Below are 19,748 nucleotides of genomic sequence, written 5' to 3' on the forward strand. Positions count from 1 at the left end.
TAGTTTCTGTCGATATCGAGAAAACTCAGTATCAGAGGAAGTCGGCCTGGTAGATTTACGAAGTCAGCTGCCGAATCTAATGAGGGCTGCGTGGCAGGCGGTTCGTCGTAAATAACTGTGCCGACCCGAAAGAGAGGGCGATGCGATCGGTTGTCAGAATGCGCGGAACGCCGATGGCGATTGTCCCGGGTGGTAGCTGGCGGCTGGAACTAAGAAAAACCTAGCGGCAGTGCGTGTTCACACTCGTTGCGCGCAACCGGAATCTGCCGCAGCAGGAAAGGTCTAAGAACACGGTTCTTGTCAGCACGGGAGTTGAACAAGTCTCCTTGGACCTAGAGCTTTAACCTGTGTACCTGAAAGATTAACGTTGCTCCTAGAATTAGACAACTGATTTTCTGAGAAGTCACTACCAGGACAGCTTGAATTGACACGCTACTTTTGATATTTGCAACTCTGACCTCTGCGCAGTATACAGTGGTTTTCTTTGTTTTATCATCCAGTCATGGTGTATCACTTGCCTGCAATCATCCGTGAATCTCACCTTATTTCCATAATACGTAGTACACTTTGAAAGCGTTTCAAATGGCTCTGAGCACTATGGGACTCAACTGCTGAGGTCATTAGTCCCCTAGAACTTAGAACTAGTTAAACCTAACTAACCTAATGACATCACAAACATCCATGCCCGAGGCAGGATTCGAACCTGCGACCGTAGCGGTCTTGCGGTTCCAGACTGCAGCGCCTTTAACCGCACGGCCACTTCGGCCGGCTTGAAAGCGTTTTATCTGTGTTATTACTGCAGTTACCCACCACAACATGTGTCAATCGTATTTTAAATTTTACGCTATGGAATTCTTCCGTAGACTCTGTGGACTGATAGCACACAATATAAAAAGTAACGAAATAGTCTATTTCTTAATTTTTTTGTTTACTTGCGACTGATATTAAAATATCACGCCACATGGATTGCGAGGAAACAGTTATCCCTCATTGTGTCGCTCTATGTTTGATTCATTCGTTTTTTAATATTTAATAACGAAATGAAAGTAACAGTGCAGTGGTTAAAGGCGTGAAAATGAGTATTTACAGACAAAAACAAGTCGCACCACTGAAGGATTACATGGCAATAAAACGTTACCTATGGTGAATGTTCTGCAAAAATAATTTTTTCAGCAATACATTTTACTTTTTCATCGCTACTTCGCAGACGACATGCTACAAAAATGGTTCAAATGGCTTTGAGCACTATGGGACTTAACTTCTGTGGTCATCAGTCCCCTAGAACTTAGAACTACTTAAACGTAACTAACCTAAGGACATCACACACATCCATGCCCGAGGCAGGATTCGAACCTGCGACCGTAGCGGTCACGCGGTTCCAAACTGAAGCGCTTAGAACCGCACGGCCACACCGGCCGGAGACATGCTACAAATTCGTAGAGTCTGTCAAAGAAAATTTATCCTAGCCAGATGGCGTCATAGAATTAAATACAAACAACGCTACCTTGCTAAATTTAAAATATGACCGACACGCATTCAGGTGAACAACTACAACGAAGCTAGATACACATGTGATAGGCTAATTTATTCTTAAAAACCATTTAAACTCTACTGAATGTTTAAAAAAATTATGTAAGAGACATAGAATCGCAAATAAGCACTGAAATAGCACTGCTTAACAAACAAGGATAAAAAAACAGTGTTATGCAGAAGGCAGAACTATATCAAGAAATCAAGTTCATTGTTGTTGTTGTGAATATCATTTAGAAGACCGGTTTGATGCAGGTCCCCGCACTAGTTTATGTTGTGTAAATCTTTTTATATCTGCGTAACTACTGGAATCTACACCCACTTGGACCTGTTAACCGTATTCAAGGCTTCTTTTCCCTCTGCATTTTTAACCCCTCCCTTCCATTTTCGTACATCACAAAATTAACTATTCTAAGCTCTCCCTTATTCTAGTCAAGTTGTGCCATAAAGCTCTGTTCTCCCCAGTTAAATTCAACACCTCTTCGTTAGTTATTCGATCTACCCATCTAATCTTCAACTATTTTCTGCAGGTCCATACTTCTAAAGATTTTATTTTCTTACCTTCAGTACTCTTAATGCGCACGTCTCAGTTCCATGTAAGGCTACACTCCGAAAAAACATGTTTTGATAAGGCTTCCTAGACCAAAACCATATGTTATATGTTAAAATATTTCTCTTTTGCAGGGAACATTTTCATTCTGTTGTCAGTCTACATTTTGTATCCTCGTTATTTTTGCAGGCGTCGACATCTTCTTTGCCAAAACAGCGAAATTCGATTGCTACTTTCAGTGTCTCATTTCCTTTGCTCATTCAGTACCTATCTTAATTCGACTACATTCTGTTATTATCGTTTTAGTCTTATTTGTATTCATTGATAGACTCTTTTTACTACCCTATTCACTCCGTTCAAATATTTTTCAGTTACAGCTACCTTTCATTTTCTTCGACTCGTATAACTTATGTCAGGTTTTTGTAGTTGTAGGTAACTTTCAGCTCTCTGTATTTTATCCCTGATAACGTCGTATTTTCAAAGTGCGTATTCAAGTCAACGTCGTTAAAGTCTTTTCTACATAAATGTGATATTGCCTTTCTTCAACCAATCTTATAAGATAAGTTGCAGAGCCAGTTTGCCTCACGTGTTTCTGTTTATGTCCGGAACGCAATTTGATGTTCCACCAGTTCGCTCTCTACTAGTTACTACATACTTCTGTACATAATTCGCGTCAGATTTTACAACCACGCATTATGGAAGTGATACTAGCAACTGCCATCACCATCAGTCTTTGGTAATGGAGTTACAACATCCTTCTTGTAGCCTAACGGTATTTCGCATCGCTCAAAAATCCAGGTGTAACAATTATATATTGTTAAAGTTGATGCTTGAGGATACTACTGCATATTACTGCTGCAAACAAGTTAGGTTAGTAATGATGAACAATGTTTTCGAATCTCGGTGGTCTGTGAAGCAGCTAGAGAGGTTTGCCATTGTTATGCCCAACCATGAGTGAACAGTCTTCTGTTACCAAAGAAGTATCAACACTTTAGAAAAATAAGCTTCACCGCTGTAATGTCGTATAGCATTGTTGGCTTTGAGGTATGTCTAGTACGTATTAAACTAGGTTTCGTTCCTTGACTCATTTTGGTATCACCAATTGCGTTTGAATGTTGTAATGTGTTTGTGTTTTTGATACGATGAGTACGTAAAAGAAAATAGCTTATTTTATTTAACTTAGCAAGATTAGTGCCTCCAGGCCCTCTCCTACATCAAACCAGGCATTCTACATATTTTACATTAATTATATTGGGATAAGTATGTTATTCTACATTTAGAAATTAAGAATTACCGTAGTACAAATAAAATAAAAATACACAATTTATCATCCTACATAATAATTACAACAATAAACAGAAGTTACCGGAAGATGGGTTTTTATAACGTGCACTAACAGCAATGGGCTTGAGGGAAAGGAATGGAAGAGGGAGAAAGAGAAGAAGGAACGTCGAGCTTACCCGGCAGACCGATCAGCAATGTCGCATGTCCTCATTATGCCGCAATATTTCAGTCGATCACATCAGCACTAGTTCTGATGGGCTACAAGCTCACACGCTGATCTCCCCTCCTCTGGCCAGATAAATATCGATGACGAAATTTCTTCCACCACCAGGATTTAGACTGGTTACATCCAAGTTGTTCGTTATCACACAGAATGTGTGGCCTCAGCTATGGAGGCCGATTCTTTTGCAAATGAAACATCATTCTGACGACAGCAGTGAATAGGAATAATGAAGTAAACTGCTGGCTAGATAGGAAACTGAAACTAATATTCGATATAACGTCACCAAAACACCCGGTTGCGATTCTCGCCCGGGTTGGGGATTTTCTCCGCTCGGGGACTGGGTGTTCGTGTCGTCCTCATCATTTCATTATCATTCGTGAAAGTGGAGAGCTTGGACTGAGTAAAGATTGGGAATTCGTACGGATGCTGATGTCCGCGCAGTTGAGCGCCCTACAAACCAAACATCATCATCATCACCAAAACAAGAGTTCATAGCCGAGGTTCGGCGATAAATTCAGCATTTATGCTGCTTTTAACAGGGCTTTTGTATCGTAAAAAGAAACACTTCTTGTAAAAGGACAGTATTGTAGGTAAGGCAGGAAAATATGATGCGTCTTTTTCCAATTGTCAGACGGTTTTACAAGGAGTATGGAGATAGTAACCTTAGTCCAAATTTCTGCGAGAAAATGGCAAAACTTCATAGATCTACGAGTACGTTGTAATTTGACTAGTCTTTGGAACGATAGTTTTTATTTTATCATTGTCAAAGAGCCCTACTTCGTTACAGGCCGTTACGAGACGTTAAACAACACGTCTTAAAATGTGTGTGTGTGTGTGTGTGTGTGTGTGTGTGTGTGTGTGTGTGTGTGAGAGAGAGAGAGAGAGAGAGTACTTCGTTAGCCGGTGATCATATAATTTGCTCCGTAGTCCAATATACGTATACCTACCGTTATCTCCACACATGTTCCTCTGCAACTAGCCTGCAGGTATGCCCTGTTAGAGGGTTAGATCCTTTGAAAAGGACCACCTTAGCCAACAAACCATAAGTAACAAATCCTTTGTCCAGCGCCCACGGGAAGTATGCGGACGTGATTCTCCGAAGCATCCCTACATCGAGTGTGGACGTACGGTCCATATTGGCCAGATCTAACAAATTTCCAGCGGGAGTTACCACAGGATTTCAGACAGCTCCCGTGGAATCCAATGGTATTCGGATTACAGTACTCCTACTGGCGAGATTCGTTTTCTGCCTTAGACGAATCACCGCCGAGAACGTTACCTCCACCGCAACTGTCTACTGACAGTGTATAAGTTACGCATTAGCCTTATGGGTAGTCCGCATACAACTTTCGGTGTGAACGCTGCGTGTGGCTTACTCAGGGGCTTCGTCGTGGTCGGAACTGGTCCTCGGACACTAGGAAATGCCAGTTCCTGAAACGAATGCCGCAACATCTACTTAAAACACCGTTGTACTTGTGTTTGCAAGATTTCTACCACTGCCGAGGTCGCCTGCGTGTTACATCTGCCTCACATGTCTCCCGTTCGAGTACAGTCGTCAGCCACATGCGTTACCAAACAACTTGAGAGGTAAATGATGTCTGCCCAGTGTCGTTCCCGAGGTCCCGAAGGAGTCGCTCATGGTATCGAAACACATCAAGTGTGCTTCCCGACACTTCAGATGACTGCCATAACGTGAACCCCGGAAATTAAACTCGTTCTCTTTTTCCCCTAAACCATTAGGGACGAAAGTTGTGGTAAACATTTCATGAAGGACACGCCGCATTCCTTTTACTGTTGTACCTGAGCACGACTGAAACTGCTCGAGTAGTTGACGTAACAGCTCGAGAAATCTCGGGATTCATTAACATATTCTAGGTCTTAATCATAAAAATAATCGTGAAACACATACTCTGCAACATCTTACAGACTACAGGTCACATGTAAACTCGGCCTTCAATAAATAAATAAATGATCACAATAACGATTCTATCTAATTCTCGTGCTCGTCCAGCCATCTAGTCGCGTCTATCTCCACGAGTCTTGTCACTGTTATTTATTCTCGCGATCGCCATTGCTAATATGATTTATTTCGTTTATTAAACATTAAATTCCCAATTAATTTTGTTCTTTGTTTCATGTGAATGTTAACATCCTGTTTTAAAACTGATTAAAATACTGGTAACACTTTTACACATTGCAATATGTGAAAAGGGTCGAAATGCCAATTCGCAAACTGACTTGGTAAATTTTTAGTAGCTAATAACCAAATAAAACATTGGATTCTCTTCAGACACCAGTAATATTTTTAGTGGTCGATACTTAAGCCTTTGACTGTTAGCTTTACATAAAAGTCATCGTAAATGTTTGTATACGGTAGCCATAATTTTTGTGCGAGAAGTGCTGTTGTAAATTAGTTCAAATACAACAGAAGCTTGTACCTGGTAGGATTTAGTACCATTTCCACTCGTGTTTCACGAAACTCTTACATCTCAAGCAGAGCTATAGCTTATTCTTATTACCATTTTTTAGCTTGTCGCGTACGCTTACTCTTGTCCCGCCTGTATCAAATTTCACGTGACTCTTCGAACAGGACTTGATGCTGTATCGAGCTTTTCGGCGTATCGGGAAATCTCGAGTTCGTTCAGACGCGAGTATTATTTGCCCAGCCTTAATTCCCTTCCACAAAATTGTCTGAGGTCGCTAGTGTGATGCTGACGAAACGTTAAAGTCGGAAAAAAAGGAAAGAAAAAGCGTGGTACTAAAAAGTAGAGAGCAGGAAAATGAGTGAGTGAGAGAGAGAGAGAGAGAGAGAGAGACGTGTGGCGAACTGGACTCTCCTGAATTCTTGTCCACAGCCTCGTTCTACGTGCAGCCAACAGTGCAGGAGAACTCGAGACTGTTTATCGTTTTTTGGTCCGCGTTGTCCAGGAGGTTGCTGGAACGATGAAGTGGCGACGCGCTCGGGTCGTGATCGATCTTGTTCTGCGGTGTCCTGGATAATTGTTGTCGATTATGACGACCTTCGCTCCCGGAGATTGGCGACGGAGTCCCCGGCCGGAGGAGCTTACGTAACGGCGTGCTGAGGCCAGCCGAGGCAGCAGTCGTTTTTTACGCCTCCGCTCTATATCTGAGGTGACTCTGCAAACCGCCAGATCCGGCCCCGCACGTAACGAGCTCTTCCGCCGCTCAGACGTTCCTTTTCATGTTGCTCTAATCAGTTTAGCTTCTCCTCGGTTTCGCATTTGCTGTCACACTGGCCACGGGCATAGTTTCGTGAATCTTAATTGGGCGCACCCGCTCTAAGTTTCTTGTTTATGTCAGAGTGACAGGTTCTTTGCTTTTATTTCTGGACCTCTTGTTGGAGTATCAGCAAGTCGAGCTCTCCATTATGTCTATCGGTTTGAGAAAAAGCCTGAGGAACATGCTGCAGTGTCACGTATCGCCTCACGCTTGCGGGCATTCGTGGTCGCCAGTCGCCTCTGCTCACCATTTGCCGCTGACACGTTCAGCCCAAGAAGTGAGTGCAGGAAAAGAGACACAGTAAAATACTAGGAAACTAAAGTAGTAGTATTTTACCATCTCCATTTTTTTTCCTTTTGAACAGGTAAGCTGAGCGGGACTTCATAACAAGTCGAAAATTCTTGTTCATAAGTGTTCACTTATATGGCAGACGCAGAAACACATAATCAAAAAAAAATAACAAAAACAAAATCAGATCTTAGCCTGGTGCAGAGAGTGTGAACTAGCAATAGGAAAATGTAGAGTTACGCAAGTAACATCATTTATAAATTAACGAATTTGAAATTTATGTGGCTACATTATGTAACCAGTCGCTGTTTTAAATTTTGATGCGATTTATTGCCTGTACCATTAAAAAGTTTTCAAGCCACAGCAGATTCATCAGCAGATGGAGGTGTTAAAGAAATATTATCTGAGTAAGTGATGTTTCTGTAACACTTCATCTACTGATGAGCCTGAAGTAGCTAAAAAACCAGTTAATGACGCAGAAAGTACCTCGAATCAGAATTTAAAAACGCGAGTGGTTGCAAATTATGCGGCAGGGTGTGAATATAAATCACAGCTGCAGTTCGACATTCACAGTGAATATAATGAATAAACAAACTAGGTTATCAAAGTATGTATCGTGTAAGAAAGTATTTAGCGCTACTTGTGCTTCCTACAATGAACTCTCATTTTACATCACCTTCGTACGAAGAAGGCACTGAAACACATGTTAACATAAGAGGAGACAGTATTATTTTCTATGTGTTTCTTTTTAGATTATTGACACAAATTATATTGGGAAATTTCAAATGAAACTCGGTGAAAACAGCAGCATTATTGTTTCTAAATCACAAATATTTATAAATTCCAACAATATGGAAAGAATAGATTACTTGTCACCTCGAAAAGGAGGCGCTGAATCGTAGACAGTTGCAACTAGAAATATTTTCAGCTTTCTGACAGAGGTCTTCCGCAAAAGAGAATATTCACACGTCTTACACACACGTGGTCATTGCCACAGGGAGTGAAGGCGACTCAACGCCTGCTTTATGCGATGAGTAGCAACTTATCCTTTCCATATTGTTGATGTTGTATGCTGGACTTCCCACTGTTTGATATTTAGAATTCAATATTATAGTACTGATAATAATACACGCACTTCGTCGCGCGTGTAACCACGCGATCTGAGGCGTCTCACCAAGGTTTGCGCTCCCTCACCCCCTCGTTACGGGGTTCGAGTCCTCTCTCAAGCATGGGTGTGTGTGTTGTCCCTTGCGCAAGTTAGTTTAAGTTAGATTAAGTAGTGTGTAAGGCTAGGGACCGATGACCTCAGAAATTTGGTCCCATAGTAACTTACCACAAATTTCCAATACTAACTTACCACACGTACTTGCTGCTACTCGACAAAACAGACGCACTACAATATAAAAGTAATCCATTTTTAGGAAAATTCATCGCTCATAAGTACACATAGAGAGACACTGATAGCGTATATAAGTAAATCAATTCAGTATAAGGTTCCTTGTCTGCGCTTTAGATAGCTGACACAAAATATGGTATAAAGGAGTTTTTACTGATGGTATAAATACGTGGCCATAATATGTTCGCCTACAATGACTGTGCGTTCAGTTGTATCACCAATTACGACTTTACGACGAAGTTAAATTATCCAGACTTAAAGGTATTTTAGCGTATCATTGTCAGTTGTGGTGATATTGGCATCAGAGAAATCTGTTAATGCATGTTTTAGACCAGGCAGATATATTCATTAATCTTGTTTGTACATCATTCCTTTCGTTAATCAAGTGAGCGAAAGTACTTCCGCACACTATGATTGCTCGATGCTGGTCACAGCCGCTGCTGGAATAGGCTGAGCACTGACTTTGTGACTGGCGTATTTTTCTCGCTGCCCTAGCTAAGTTGTGGACAAGCTGCCCTACTGTGTCTACCTTGTTCAGCGATGAACATACGAACTGCGATTTGGACTCGAGAAATCTCATAACAAGCTCTGACGCCAGATTTTATCTCTCCACAGTAGTTATTGTTAGCTTAATCAGTCTTAATGGAAAGTGACCACTGTTTGGCTCTTATCGCCACGTGTTTCTTTTCCTAATGAATTATTGCCAAAATGCAAATGTCAAACGACGCAGTAGAACTAGAGGTGAAAATAAAAGAGAAAAATTGAAGTGAAAGCGCTCTCCTGGAGGGGAGCCAAGTCACGATTTTTGCCGTCGCCGGCCTACTTAGAGAAAGCGCTCCAGCTTCAGTCCCCAACTTGCATGCACTCAACTGCATGGCTTTCGTGCATTCATATCGCTTTGCCTGTTCGATTGCGAGACTGTAAATAAGTCACGTACCTTAAATTCTTACGTAACACCTGTTCCACAGAACGTGAAGTACATAGAACGAGAACTTGAACGTAAATCTTCAATGGTCACAGTCGACTTACGCGGATGTAAACGCTTTTTCATTTATATAACAACGTGCCGGTTACTTCCGTGGACATTTCTGCTTGTAAGTTATTTTAGCGAGCAGTTTGTATCTGATTTTACTTCGAAAATCTGCAATTCACAGCTGATAGGGTAAAAATTAAAACGCAAATACATTCATTTTCTTATTCCTAAGCTGGATTAAGTTTATTTTCTGTCAAATTATTAACAAACAAAGCACCAAAGGACATCAATTCCTTTTCAGCTGGTACAGTCGCCAACTCATTACTGCTACAGTGGGAGCAGAATTGTAGTACTTTCGTTTGTTGCTGGAGTTCTAAAGACCCAATAAGTTTTATACAATGATACAAGATATTTCGCGATCTCGGAATCAACTTTCTTTGCCGAAATTTCAACGGACAGGAGAGGATCACCTAATAATAAACCAGTATCCTAAAAACCGTTCCAAAGTATCTTATAAAGTGACGACATAAGGCACTGTTGATAGCTACCCGTGTGCGGTCGGGGAATTCATTGTCGATGGTTACTTGCCATTGGCTGGCTCGGCTGGACGGCAGCACCGCGTTTCACTCTTTCCTTTCTCATAGCTAACTGACAGACACACAATAGTGTTTTAATTTCATCTGTAAGCCTACTTCGAGCGTTTTCCCGTTAGAAAACACTCCCTTGAATTCTGTTCGTGAATGGATAACAGGTCGAATCACCAGATTGTCGTAGTCTGTATCGGAGCTATCCTTGAAGTAACCGATTTGTAACAGTTAATTGTGTCACTGTGGTGCCAACTGCTGCTCAGATTGCTGCAGATGCAGTACGATGCATCGGTGCCATACGCAGCACATGACGGTCATCACCCTCGGCAGTGCCACGTGGCCGTCCGGAGCCAGGTCTTCTGGCGACTCTACATTCTCGTGATCGTCGCTGCCAGCAGTCATGTACAGTGCCAAAATTCCTGCCAAGTCTTTCAGCAGCATTGCAGAAGGAACATCTGACTTCTCGTAGCGCTATTACGCGACCGCTTTCAAACTCAGTGAGATGCTGATAATCGAATATTTGTGACCTTAAGAGCATTCTTGACTAACACTAGCTCATCTCGTCGAATTTCAAAGGTAACTAACACTCACGACCGTTGCAACGTGTATATAAAGCAAACCTGATTTGCATCGTCATAGTGACGCTACTATCGACTAGGGCAAAATTTGAATATATGTCACCTTCCAGCTGTAGAAACGCGCCTGCTAGCTTTCATTTATGTCGCACAACTCCTTCTTGGTGTAGGGATTTTTCCCGTCAGTTTGTTTATTACTTACAGGCATACTAGGCATGAAGTTAAGAACTGATCATCGGGGAAACATTACCTCAAGTAGGATCATTGGGTAATTCGTCTCGTGTCTACTTTAAATTACGAACCGAGTTGAAGTTGTCATAAAAAGTCACGTAATGGAACAATAATTCGGTTGTAATTCTTCTCTGTGCATTTTTGTACAAAGCTAGTTGCCTCAGCTTCTGTACATTGTGATTTATAATGCATTCACGATAGCCTGAAGTGTGTGTGTGCTTGTGTGTGTATTCGCGTAGAAGGCTGGAACTACGACTCATAGTGAGAATTCTGCCAGTTTACGAAAACGTGATTTACCCGGGTGAGACGTAATAAGGCATGAGTATTCGGCAAGGCCCCATTACCTAGTCGAAATCACATAAGACAATGAATCAGTATCAGTTCGATGAAGCTCTGCGCAAGTCGTCGCAGTTCTGGTCTCTCGACGCAGGAGTGTGGAAAGGTGCTTAACACAAAATGCAAACGAAAGCGCTATCTTCAAGCTGCTGTTAATCGCGAGAAGAACTATTTCAGAATTCAAACAACACGTCTTCACTATGGTCTTTAACATATCGTGCAATGTTCACAATGAAGGAAGATTAGGATGTGAAGCCCCGTCGAGGATGAGATTATTAGGGACGGAGCGCACCTCAGACTGGGACAGGATAAGGGAGGAAATGAGACTTGTCCTACACAAAGGAAACATCTTGGAATTTGCCATAAGTGGTCTGGGGAAAGCAAATATTTGTAACGACAGGCGTGCAGAAGCGGACAGGCTGTCATAATTCTTCCACGGAACTGGAAGAGAGTAAATAATCTTGTCCCGGATAGCTTACTGCGTTTAGTTACAACACAGGTCTAAATGTGATACAGGGAATCTGTTATACATTACTTTTACATGTCCGCCTAAGCAGCTTTGTGATCAGCGTGTCTGACTACTATGTAAGACACTCGGGTTCGATTCTGGGTAGTGCCTGACTTTTCCTTGGCGGGAGGACTGGGACGGGCTACTCTCTGCCTCGTTATGCTAGCTGAGGAGCGACTTGAGTGAGAGACAGGGGTACCAAGGCCGAGAAAGCCGACAACGACCGGAAGAGTGGTGATGCCCCTCCATCCCGTATCGGAGTGACGCCATTGGCGGGGGATGGCTCGGCAGGAGGTCGGTCCTTGTAGATTCGTCTGGGCCAAAACGCGGAGCTTTGCTTTTTTTGCTTCTACATGTTTACTTTTCCATTCGCTATAATGAGTTCCCTATTTCTGATTTAACTAAGTCAGTCAGTCGTCGAGTGAAGCTTTAGTTCAAACCTCTGCGTCCCAATGACGTCAAAAATAATTTTAAAATTTTTGACAAAATTGACATTTATAATCATAGTGAGCAACGAATACAAGAAAAAATTGGTGAAAAGTAAACAATTAATTATTTTAAAGAGATGCCTTCACTTTGGAACATAATTTTGAAACTTTTCACAAAATTAACCTCTGTTATCATACCAAGCTACGAATAAAAGAAGAAATTGGCAAAAAGTAAACACTCAATTGTTTTAAGGTTGTGGTTACACTTTCTAACCACTGGGACATACAGTTTTCGACCATCTATCATTTCTTGAAATATATTTGAAAGCAATACTGCATTTTTCCTATACATACTCCCACATCTCGAAACTTTCATGAACTCATAATGCCTACAACAAATTACAGTCCTGAATATCAAGCAAGAATGAGTCTAAAATTTAATAAACTAATATCAAAATTACATTCTGCCAAAGTGATTTCCTTCCGAAACCACTCATAAAAGCAATAGTACAAACTCAAATTTACGTTAGAAGAACTTAAGATATACTTACTTTCAATCCAATGACCTCCTCAGTAAGATCACTATAATAAGAACCACGTGTCACAATCTCCTACAATCACGTAGCCCAATCTCCGCACCGACTGTTGCTTTGAACACTGCAAATTACTGCTACAATACACTACATTCGTAGAAATACCTCCGTGTAGCCCTAGCTATCTCTGCTTTGGAATAAAGTCGGTGGTTTCATGCGAAAGGCAGTGATACTTAAGGAAAAAATAAGATGGTTTCAGGCAGAAACTACTGGCACTCAAAGCGTTAAACTCAGTAATACTTTACTTAGCATGTTCGTGTTGCAGAACATGCTTTTCTGAACGACGAGAATAAATGCATCCAGACAGCTATGGCGGGAGGAATTTGGCATCTGTAACACTGCCCACATTTACAATACGTGCCTCAATCCTTAAATCGACCGAGAATCGGAATCCACATCTATGGATCGTTAACCACGCATTTTGTTACTGATCTGCCTATCCACACGGACTAAGTTTGGAATCTAGCGCCCATCGACTTTTTGGTGCTAAGAATTCGAACATAAACAGTTGTTGTACATTTATGGAGAAAGGATGTGGCCTTACATTGTTGAAGAAATCATTCTGGTTTATGGCGGTCGTAATTTAGTTCAAATACGGCAAATGTAAATCAAGATAGCCGCACGACGAGTTGATACCCTTTCCTTCCCAATACGACACAGCCTGGGATCACCACCAGTTGGAAAATCTCTTACCTCTCACGAGATACCTCTCGTTATTCAGGTGAAGTCCCATTCAGTTAGACCCCCGCTGTGGCTACCTCCCACCATGAGAACGTAACAAATTATGTGATATCTTGTGGGCAACACTTTTGCTCTACTTTAGTTTTATTGAAGATTCAAAGGTTTCCCATCAGTATACAGGGTGTATTAAACAGAGTAATCCGATTTGGCACTTTTTGAAATTAATAAACATATACAAGGTATTTTATTTTTTTGATGAATGGAGTACTCAAAACGTTTTTTTTTTTCATACCATTTCATAGGTGTTCAACTTGCCCCCCTTGAGATGTTCGACGTATATCAGTGCGCTATTCAAATTGTTCCCACACTGCAGCGAGCATGTCTGGAGTTACAGCTTCCACAGTTGCTGTTACGCGATGTCTCAGTTCATTCACTGTTGTTGATAACGGAGGCACAGAAACAAAGCCTTCTATAAACCCCCACAAGAAATAATCTCATACTGTCAGGTCCGGTGACCTTGGAGGCCAGTAATATAAGGCTGAATCATTTGGTTAGGGCGACCGATCCATCGTTCCGTAATCCCTTGATTTAAAAATTCCTGCATTTCCACATGCCATTGTGGCGGTGCCCCATCCTGTTGGTAAATGAAGTCGTTCGAATCGGTCTCCAACTACGGAAAAAGAAAGTTCTCAAGCATATCTAGATATGTGCTTCCTGTAACAGTGTTCTCGCCAAAGAAAAATGGCCTATACTCCTTTTCCCGTGAAACTGCACAGAACACATTACATTTTGGAGAGTCCCTTCCGTGTCTTACAACTTCATGTGGTTGTTCCGTACCCCATATTCTCACATTATGATGGTCCACCCTTCCATTTAAATGGAATGTTGCCTCGTTACTAAACACTAAGCGTGGAAGAAAACTGTCATCCTCTATCTGGCCAAGAGCAAAATTACAGAACTCCACACGTTGTTGTTTGTCACTTTCGTGAAGAGCTTGCAGTAGCTGAACTTTGTATGGTTTCGTGTGTAAACGTCGACGCCAGACGAACATCGGGGGCATATTGAGCTCTCGAGCTGTCCGGCGAACGGATTTCTGCGAACTCCTTGTCAGATTATGGCAGATGAGTTCGACTTTGTCTCAGACACTCGGGGACGGCCGGCGATTTGGCTTTACACAGACAACCTGTTTCTCGAAATTGTTCATACCATCGTCTAGTGCTCTGTGTTGTCGGAGAATCCACACCATACCTAGTACGAATGTCACTTATCACTCACCCACATTTCGCAAAACATAGAACACAAAACGTTTTTTCTGTGGTCCCGACACCACTTTTACTAGAACTGAAATGGGCGCACTCTACTACTACCTAGCGGGAACCCTGTAAAACTTGAGAGTTTGCTCTTTCCAACAGTACATTGTTCGCGCACGTATCTCAAATAACAAAATAGTAATAATTTTTTTTAAATCGGAAGATTATTTTTGGAACACCCTGTACATATTCCATACCATACATCTTTCGAGCCGGCCGAAGTGGCCGTGCGGCTAAAGGCGCTGCAGTCTGGAACCGCAAGACCGCTACGGTCGCAGGTTCGAATCCTGCCTCGGGCATGGATGTGTGTGATGTCCTTAGGTTAGTTAGGTTTAACTAGTTCTAAGTTGTAGGGGACTAATGACCTCAGCAGTTGAGTCCCATAGTGCTCAGAGCCAGCCATCTTTCGAGAAGAGAATGGACGGAGAATAATATTAGAACCAGACAAACATTCGTCTATCTTTTATTTATGTTCAGTTGTTTACAAGTCATATTCATCCAAAAAGTGTGATTTGTGTATTGGTAACTCCGTTTTATTTTTTCAGTGAGCTGTTTGGGACAGATGTTATTTGTATTGCTGCATCCATTTTCTGAGCATCCCAGTGACAGGCCGATTTCTGCACGCATCAACAAAAGTTTTGCATCACCCTGATACGTCGTGCAGGTTTGTTGCTATTGTGACTGTTGGTGTAACGATCGGAAGGTCATCCCTGATGCTGTTTGTAAACATACACACACCTACTATGAGCGCTACCTACGGATAGAACAACGCACCCGAATGGATTGTAGCGTTTCAGTTGGTAGTAAAGCACCAGTAGGGACGCGTTAGAAATATCTGTGTAACGATAGAGTGCACATCCATCACGTCACGAAGGACAATCGCGGCCAGTAATCACGTCCACATCATCGCATTACAAGAAGAAGGCTTATCAACCAGGAAAGTTGCTTGACGTGTACTCCAAAGTTAAAGTGATGCGCTGTGGACGTAAAATCTATTCCAATTGAGACGTAGATTGAGGACTTACAGAGCACAGTCCGTCCACGTTCGTCAAGTATACAGGACGATATCTACGCCTGATGAGCCCGAGGAATCTTGGGCTGAGTGCTCCAGATCTGAATTCGGCGTTTCGAATGCTACAGAACATCATGTATCGCATCGAACTATTAGGAGACGATTGCATGTTGTGAATAGTAATACCTGACGACCATGGCGAGCACCACGTCTTACGCCACAGTAGTAGGGTACGGGGGGCATGATCTCACTTTTGGTGTCAAACTGATACCAAATTGATATGCAAAGTAATTAAACTGATCAATTAATTACCCCCCAACGACGCCCACGCCCACCCCCAGAGGACATCATGTGTTTTCGTCAACCTGCAGATGGTTCCCAGCCCCCTCCAACCCTTCCCCCTCTCCCTCGTCCACCTACACTACTGGCAGGAATTTCGAAAATTGGCGAGAGTTTCGGATTTTGGCGGGAATTTCTTTGTCCCAGGGCACACCACCCCTCACCCGAGAACTGGTGGGAAACTGAAAATGGCGGCGCCATTTCTGGGACTTGAACCCTGGTCCTCCAGAACAGAAAGCCAAAGTGCACCCCCTCAACACAATTATACCACCAGAGGTGCTTGGAACTGGCGGAAAATTAAAAACGACTGTGCCTCTTCCTGGATTCGAACCCTGGTCCTTCTGGATGGAAAGCCCAAGTGTAGCCTCCAACACTTGGAACTGCCCAGATGCAGGAGGATTAGATTAGTGTACTTTATTTCTTTTGGTTGGGGAACTGAAATAAAGATCGGTCCTAATTACTAATTAATCATATAGATTGGTCCTAATTACACAACTATATACATAGCGCTACACAGGGACTATCTAAAATCGCAATATAGCTCAATAATTTACGACGCCATACAACATGTATTATCCTGCTAGGGCAAAATTTTACAATACCATTCGAAACTGGTGGGAAAAGGGCTGGAGTGTAAGGTACAATTTTATTTTTTGTGGAAAATATAGTCAACTGTCGAGTTGCTGGTGTCAGAAGGAGACGAGTTTAATAAGTGTATTACCTGTAAGCATACAGCTGAAGACTGTATCTGTCGCAGTTTGACTCCAGAATTCGCTACAGAAACCTGCTCACAATCCAAGTAGTCAGAGCTAACACACGCTAACACAGCTGATGGAAAAATGCATCACTGTACTAATTAAACTTCGAAATTGTCGTAGAAAACCATCACGCACAATGAATGGGCCATAATGCAACACACGAGCTGGGGAAAATCTTTGTCCAAAAGACTTAAGAGGGGGCGGTAGTTGAATGTGTGGCCTCCTCGATGAGAGCTCACGAACCTTGGAGACAGTCTTACGCTCCCCCCCCCCCTTCCACCTCTCGTCCCTCCCTCCCTCCCTCTCCTCACCGTAGGTAGGGATAGAGGCCTGTTCTGTCTTGCTGGTGGTGGTCCACAAAGGCATCCTTCTGGTGGCATTGATATACTGTCTCCAGGCTGCGGAAATCAGTCACAGATAGACAAAAGGTAAACAGGTAACGCTTCTTGCAGTCTGTTAAACATATTTCTCAGAAAGACTGCACCCCTCTAGAACAACAACGAACTTCTGGAGAACACTCCAAAGCGCTTTATCAAATGGCCAGGAGCCGTCCCTTCACGGTCGCTGGCCGCATCTGGCCTTCCCCCATACCACTGCCGATGCTCGCCGCCTCGAGGCGACGGTCCTTCACCAACACTAAGGCATGTATAGTCTACTAAACACTATTAGGGGATTAATGGTGGGTTGTCCCATGGTCAACTTGTCCGTCTAAAATATAGCGACACAGCCACGCTCCACACGCTGCGCTCTGGTCAGGACACATCTGCCTAGCGCAACCACCCACCCTCCTACGCACACACACACACACACAGACACAAATGCTGGACTGTCCCCAACACCGCTGCTCTGCGATGGAGAATAATTGTCTTTAACATGAACACATCTTTATAATCGAGTATCTATTAAAATTGAGAACACACTCGCGATGATAATATATGTCCCCTTTCCACGAAAATGGGCACAGTTAGTTATCTGGAAACCAACGGCTTTGCCACAGTGGTAACACCGGTTCCCGTCAGATCACCGAAGTTAAGAGCTGTCGGGCTGGGCTAGCACTGGGATGGATGACCATCCGGTCTGTCGAGCGCTGTTGGCAAGCGGAGTGCACTCAGCCCTTGTGAGGCTAACTGAGGAGCTACTTGATTGAAAAGTAGCGGCTCCGGTCGCGGAAACTGACATACGGCCGGGAGAGCGGTGTGCTGACCATGTGCCCCCCCCCCCCCCCCATATCCGCATCCAGTGATGTCTGTGCGCTGAGGATGACACGGCGGCCGGTCGGTACATTTGGGCCTTCATGGCCTGTTTGGGAGGAGTTAGTTATCTGGAAACATCGCAAATGAATATACATACATGCGTCGTAGCCAGTTTCAATTTTCTATGCCATGAATTTTGAAATAATGAGGTGATGCAAAACATTTATTGATGTGTGTACTTTAATTCAGCATGCCTTTCCCCTCTGATAGTGCATTTTTTCGGTGAAAACGCCAGGTGTTGCCGTAGTTTGTGTCGTACGTTTAATTGTAGCTCACACTACAACTAACAGCCCGAGCAGTTTCACAGATCGTAGAAAGCCAGGAGTATACCATTCCTAGTGGGACTATGCCCGGTATAGGACCGAGTTGCAGTAACTTATGATGTCATTACGTCGTTTAAATGCCATTATAAACTCTGGTTCTTGATATTATTCTCAATTATACATGAAAAAATGTTCCCAGTTTTTTCGGAGTCTTCATCAACGTTGCAGAAATTTTTCTTTCCTTTCTCTTCTTATTTTCACCCCAAGAACTCTTGAATGTTCTCTTCCTTTATTATACCATCTGGCGAATTGCCAGGTGACGCAGTGGTAGCTCTACGTCTGGTCATCAAGATCTATGTTTTCGGAGGTTTGTAAAACAAATCTCGAGAACGTTCCTTTGAAAAGAACACGGCCAAATTCATCCTCCCTTTAGTTCGAGCGTGTGCTCCGTACGTATTGGCGCAGTCGTCGATGTGATGTTAAGCCTCGATCTTCCTTCGTTTGTTATTCATCACGTAGCAAACGTCTTAACACGGGTACGTGAGTTTGCTGCACAATGAAGCCAAAAATCTGTGAATCAAAAATGCTCGCTTCTAAGTTCTTCTTCTTTGCTGTCAGTATATTAGAACAGTAGTAATTAAGTTGAATATTATGAGCGAAAATAAAAGCAGAGTAGCTTTGGCTTGGCCGTTGTACGTAGAGTGGGGGTACGGGAATTGATTACTTCTGCTTTCCTACTTTAACTACTGTCCCGACACTAAGCAATGAGAGGCTGTTCGTGCTTGTGGATGACCGTTCTGGCGTGCGTGTTTTTCATTGGTAACCAGACAAGACGATCAATTTTCTGTAATATCCCGAAAACGACGGCCAGGATCGCGGTTTTGTGGTTAAGAAAATAATTTTGATGAGACTTCCTCCTGCCTTCTCCATTTCCAGTTGAGTCAGCACTTTGCCTGAGCTGGTCTTTGCCTCTGATTCATTAGCACACATATTAGCAGGAATAAGAAATACGCCGTGACTGTGGTCCCGGTATATGTAAATAGCCACGAGCAACAGATTCAATTTTGCAGCTGTTCGAAAAATTCCACGCATGACTGAGACTGACATTAACCGTTTTTGCACGTTGCTGCTGCAACACACGCTTTATCGTTGAGTGAATACTTTATTGGGAAATGACGGAGTGTATGAGCAAATTACTCGGATGTTTTTGCGCTGGCGGCAGGCTATAGAAATCAGAGAATGCGTATCGTATGGGCAGAGCGAGGCCACGTTTTGGCCTCGTTTTGATGAGGTCACATGCCGCACGAGGCTGCGAGGAGCAGCCTTCGTGCTGGGCGCTCCAAGTGCGCCGCGGTACTGACAGCTGCGCGTGCACTACCCCACAATTCTT

At 42.9% G+C, this 19,748-nt stretch overlaps 1 protein-coding gene and 1 pseudogene across 1 annotated transcript in view; both read left to right on the plus strand.

Annotated features, from left to right (window-relative positions):
• The window catches only part of LOC124721597 (Kruppel-like factor 2), a 161,787-nt gene that overhangs the window by 128,930 nt on the left and 13,109 nt on the right, over nt 1–19,748 (plus strand). The window lies entirely within an intron of this gene.
• On the plus strand, nt 17,821–17,938 carry LOC124723434 (annotated as a pseudogene).

Source organism: Schistocerca piceifrons, chromosome X, assembly GCF_021461385.2.
Source record: "Schistocerca piceifrons isolate TAMUIC-IGC-003096 chromosome X, iqSchPice1.1, whole genome shotgun sequence".
NCBI classification, from domain to species: domain Eukaryota; kingdom Metazoa; phylum Arthropoda; class Insecta; order Orthoptera; family Acrididae; genus Schistocerca; species Schistocerca piceifrons.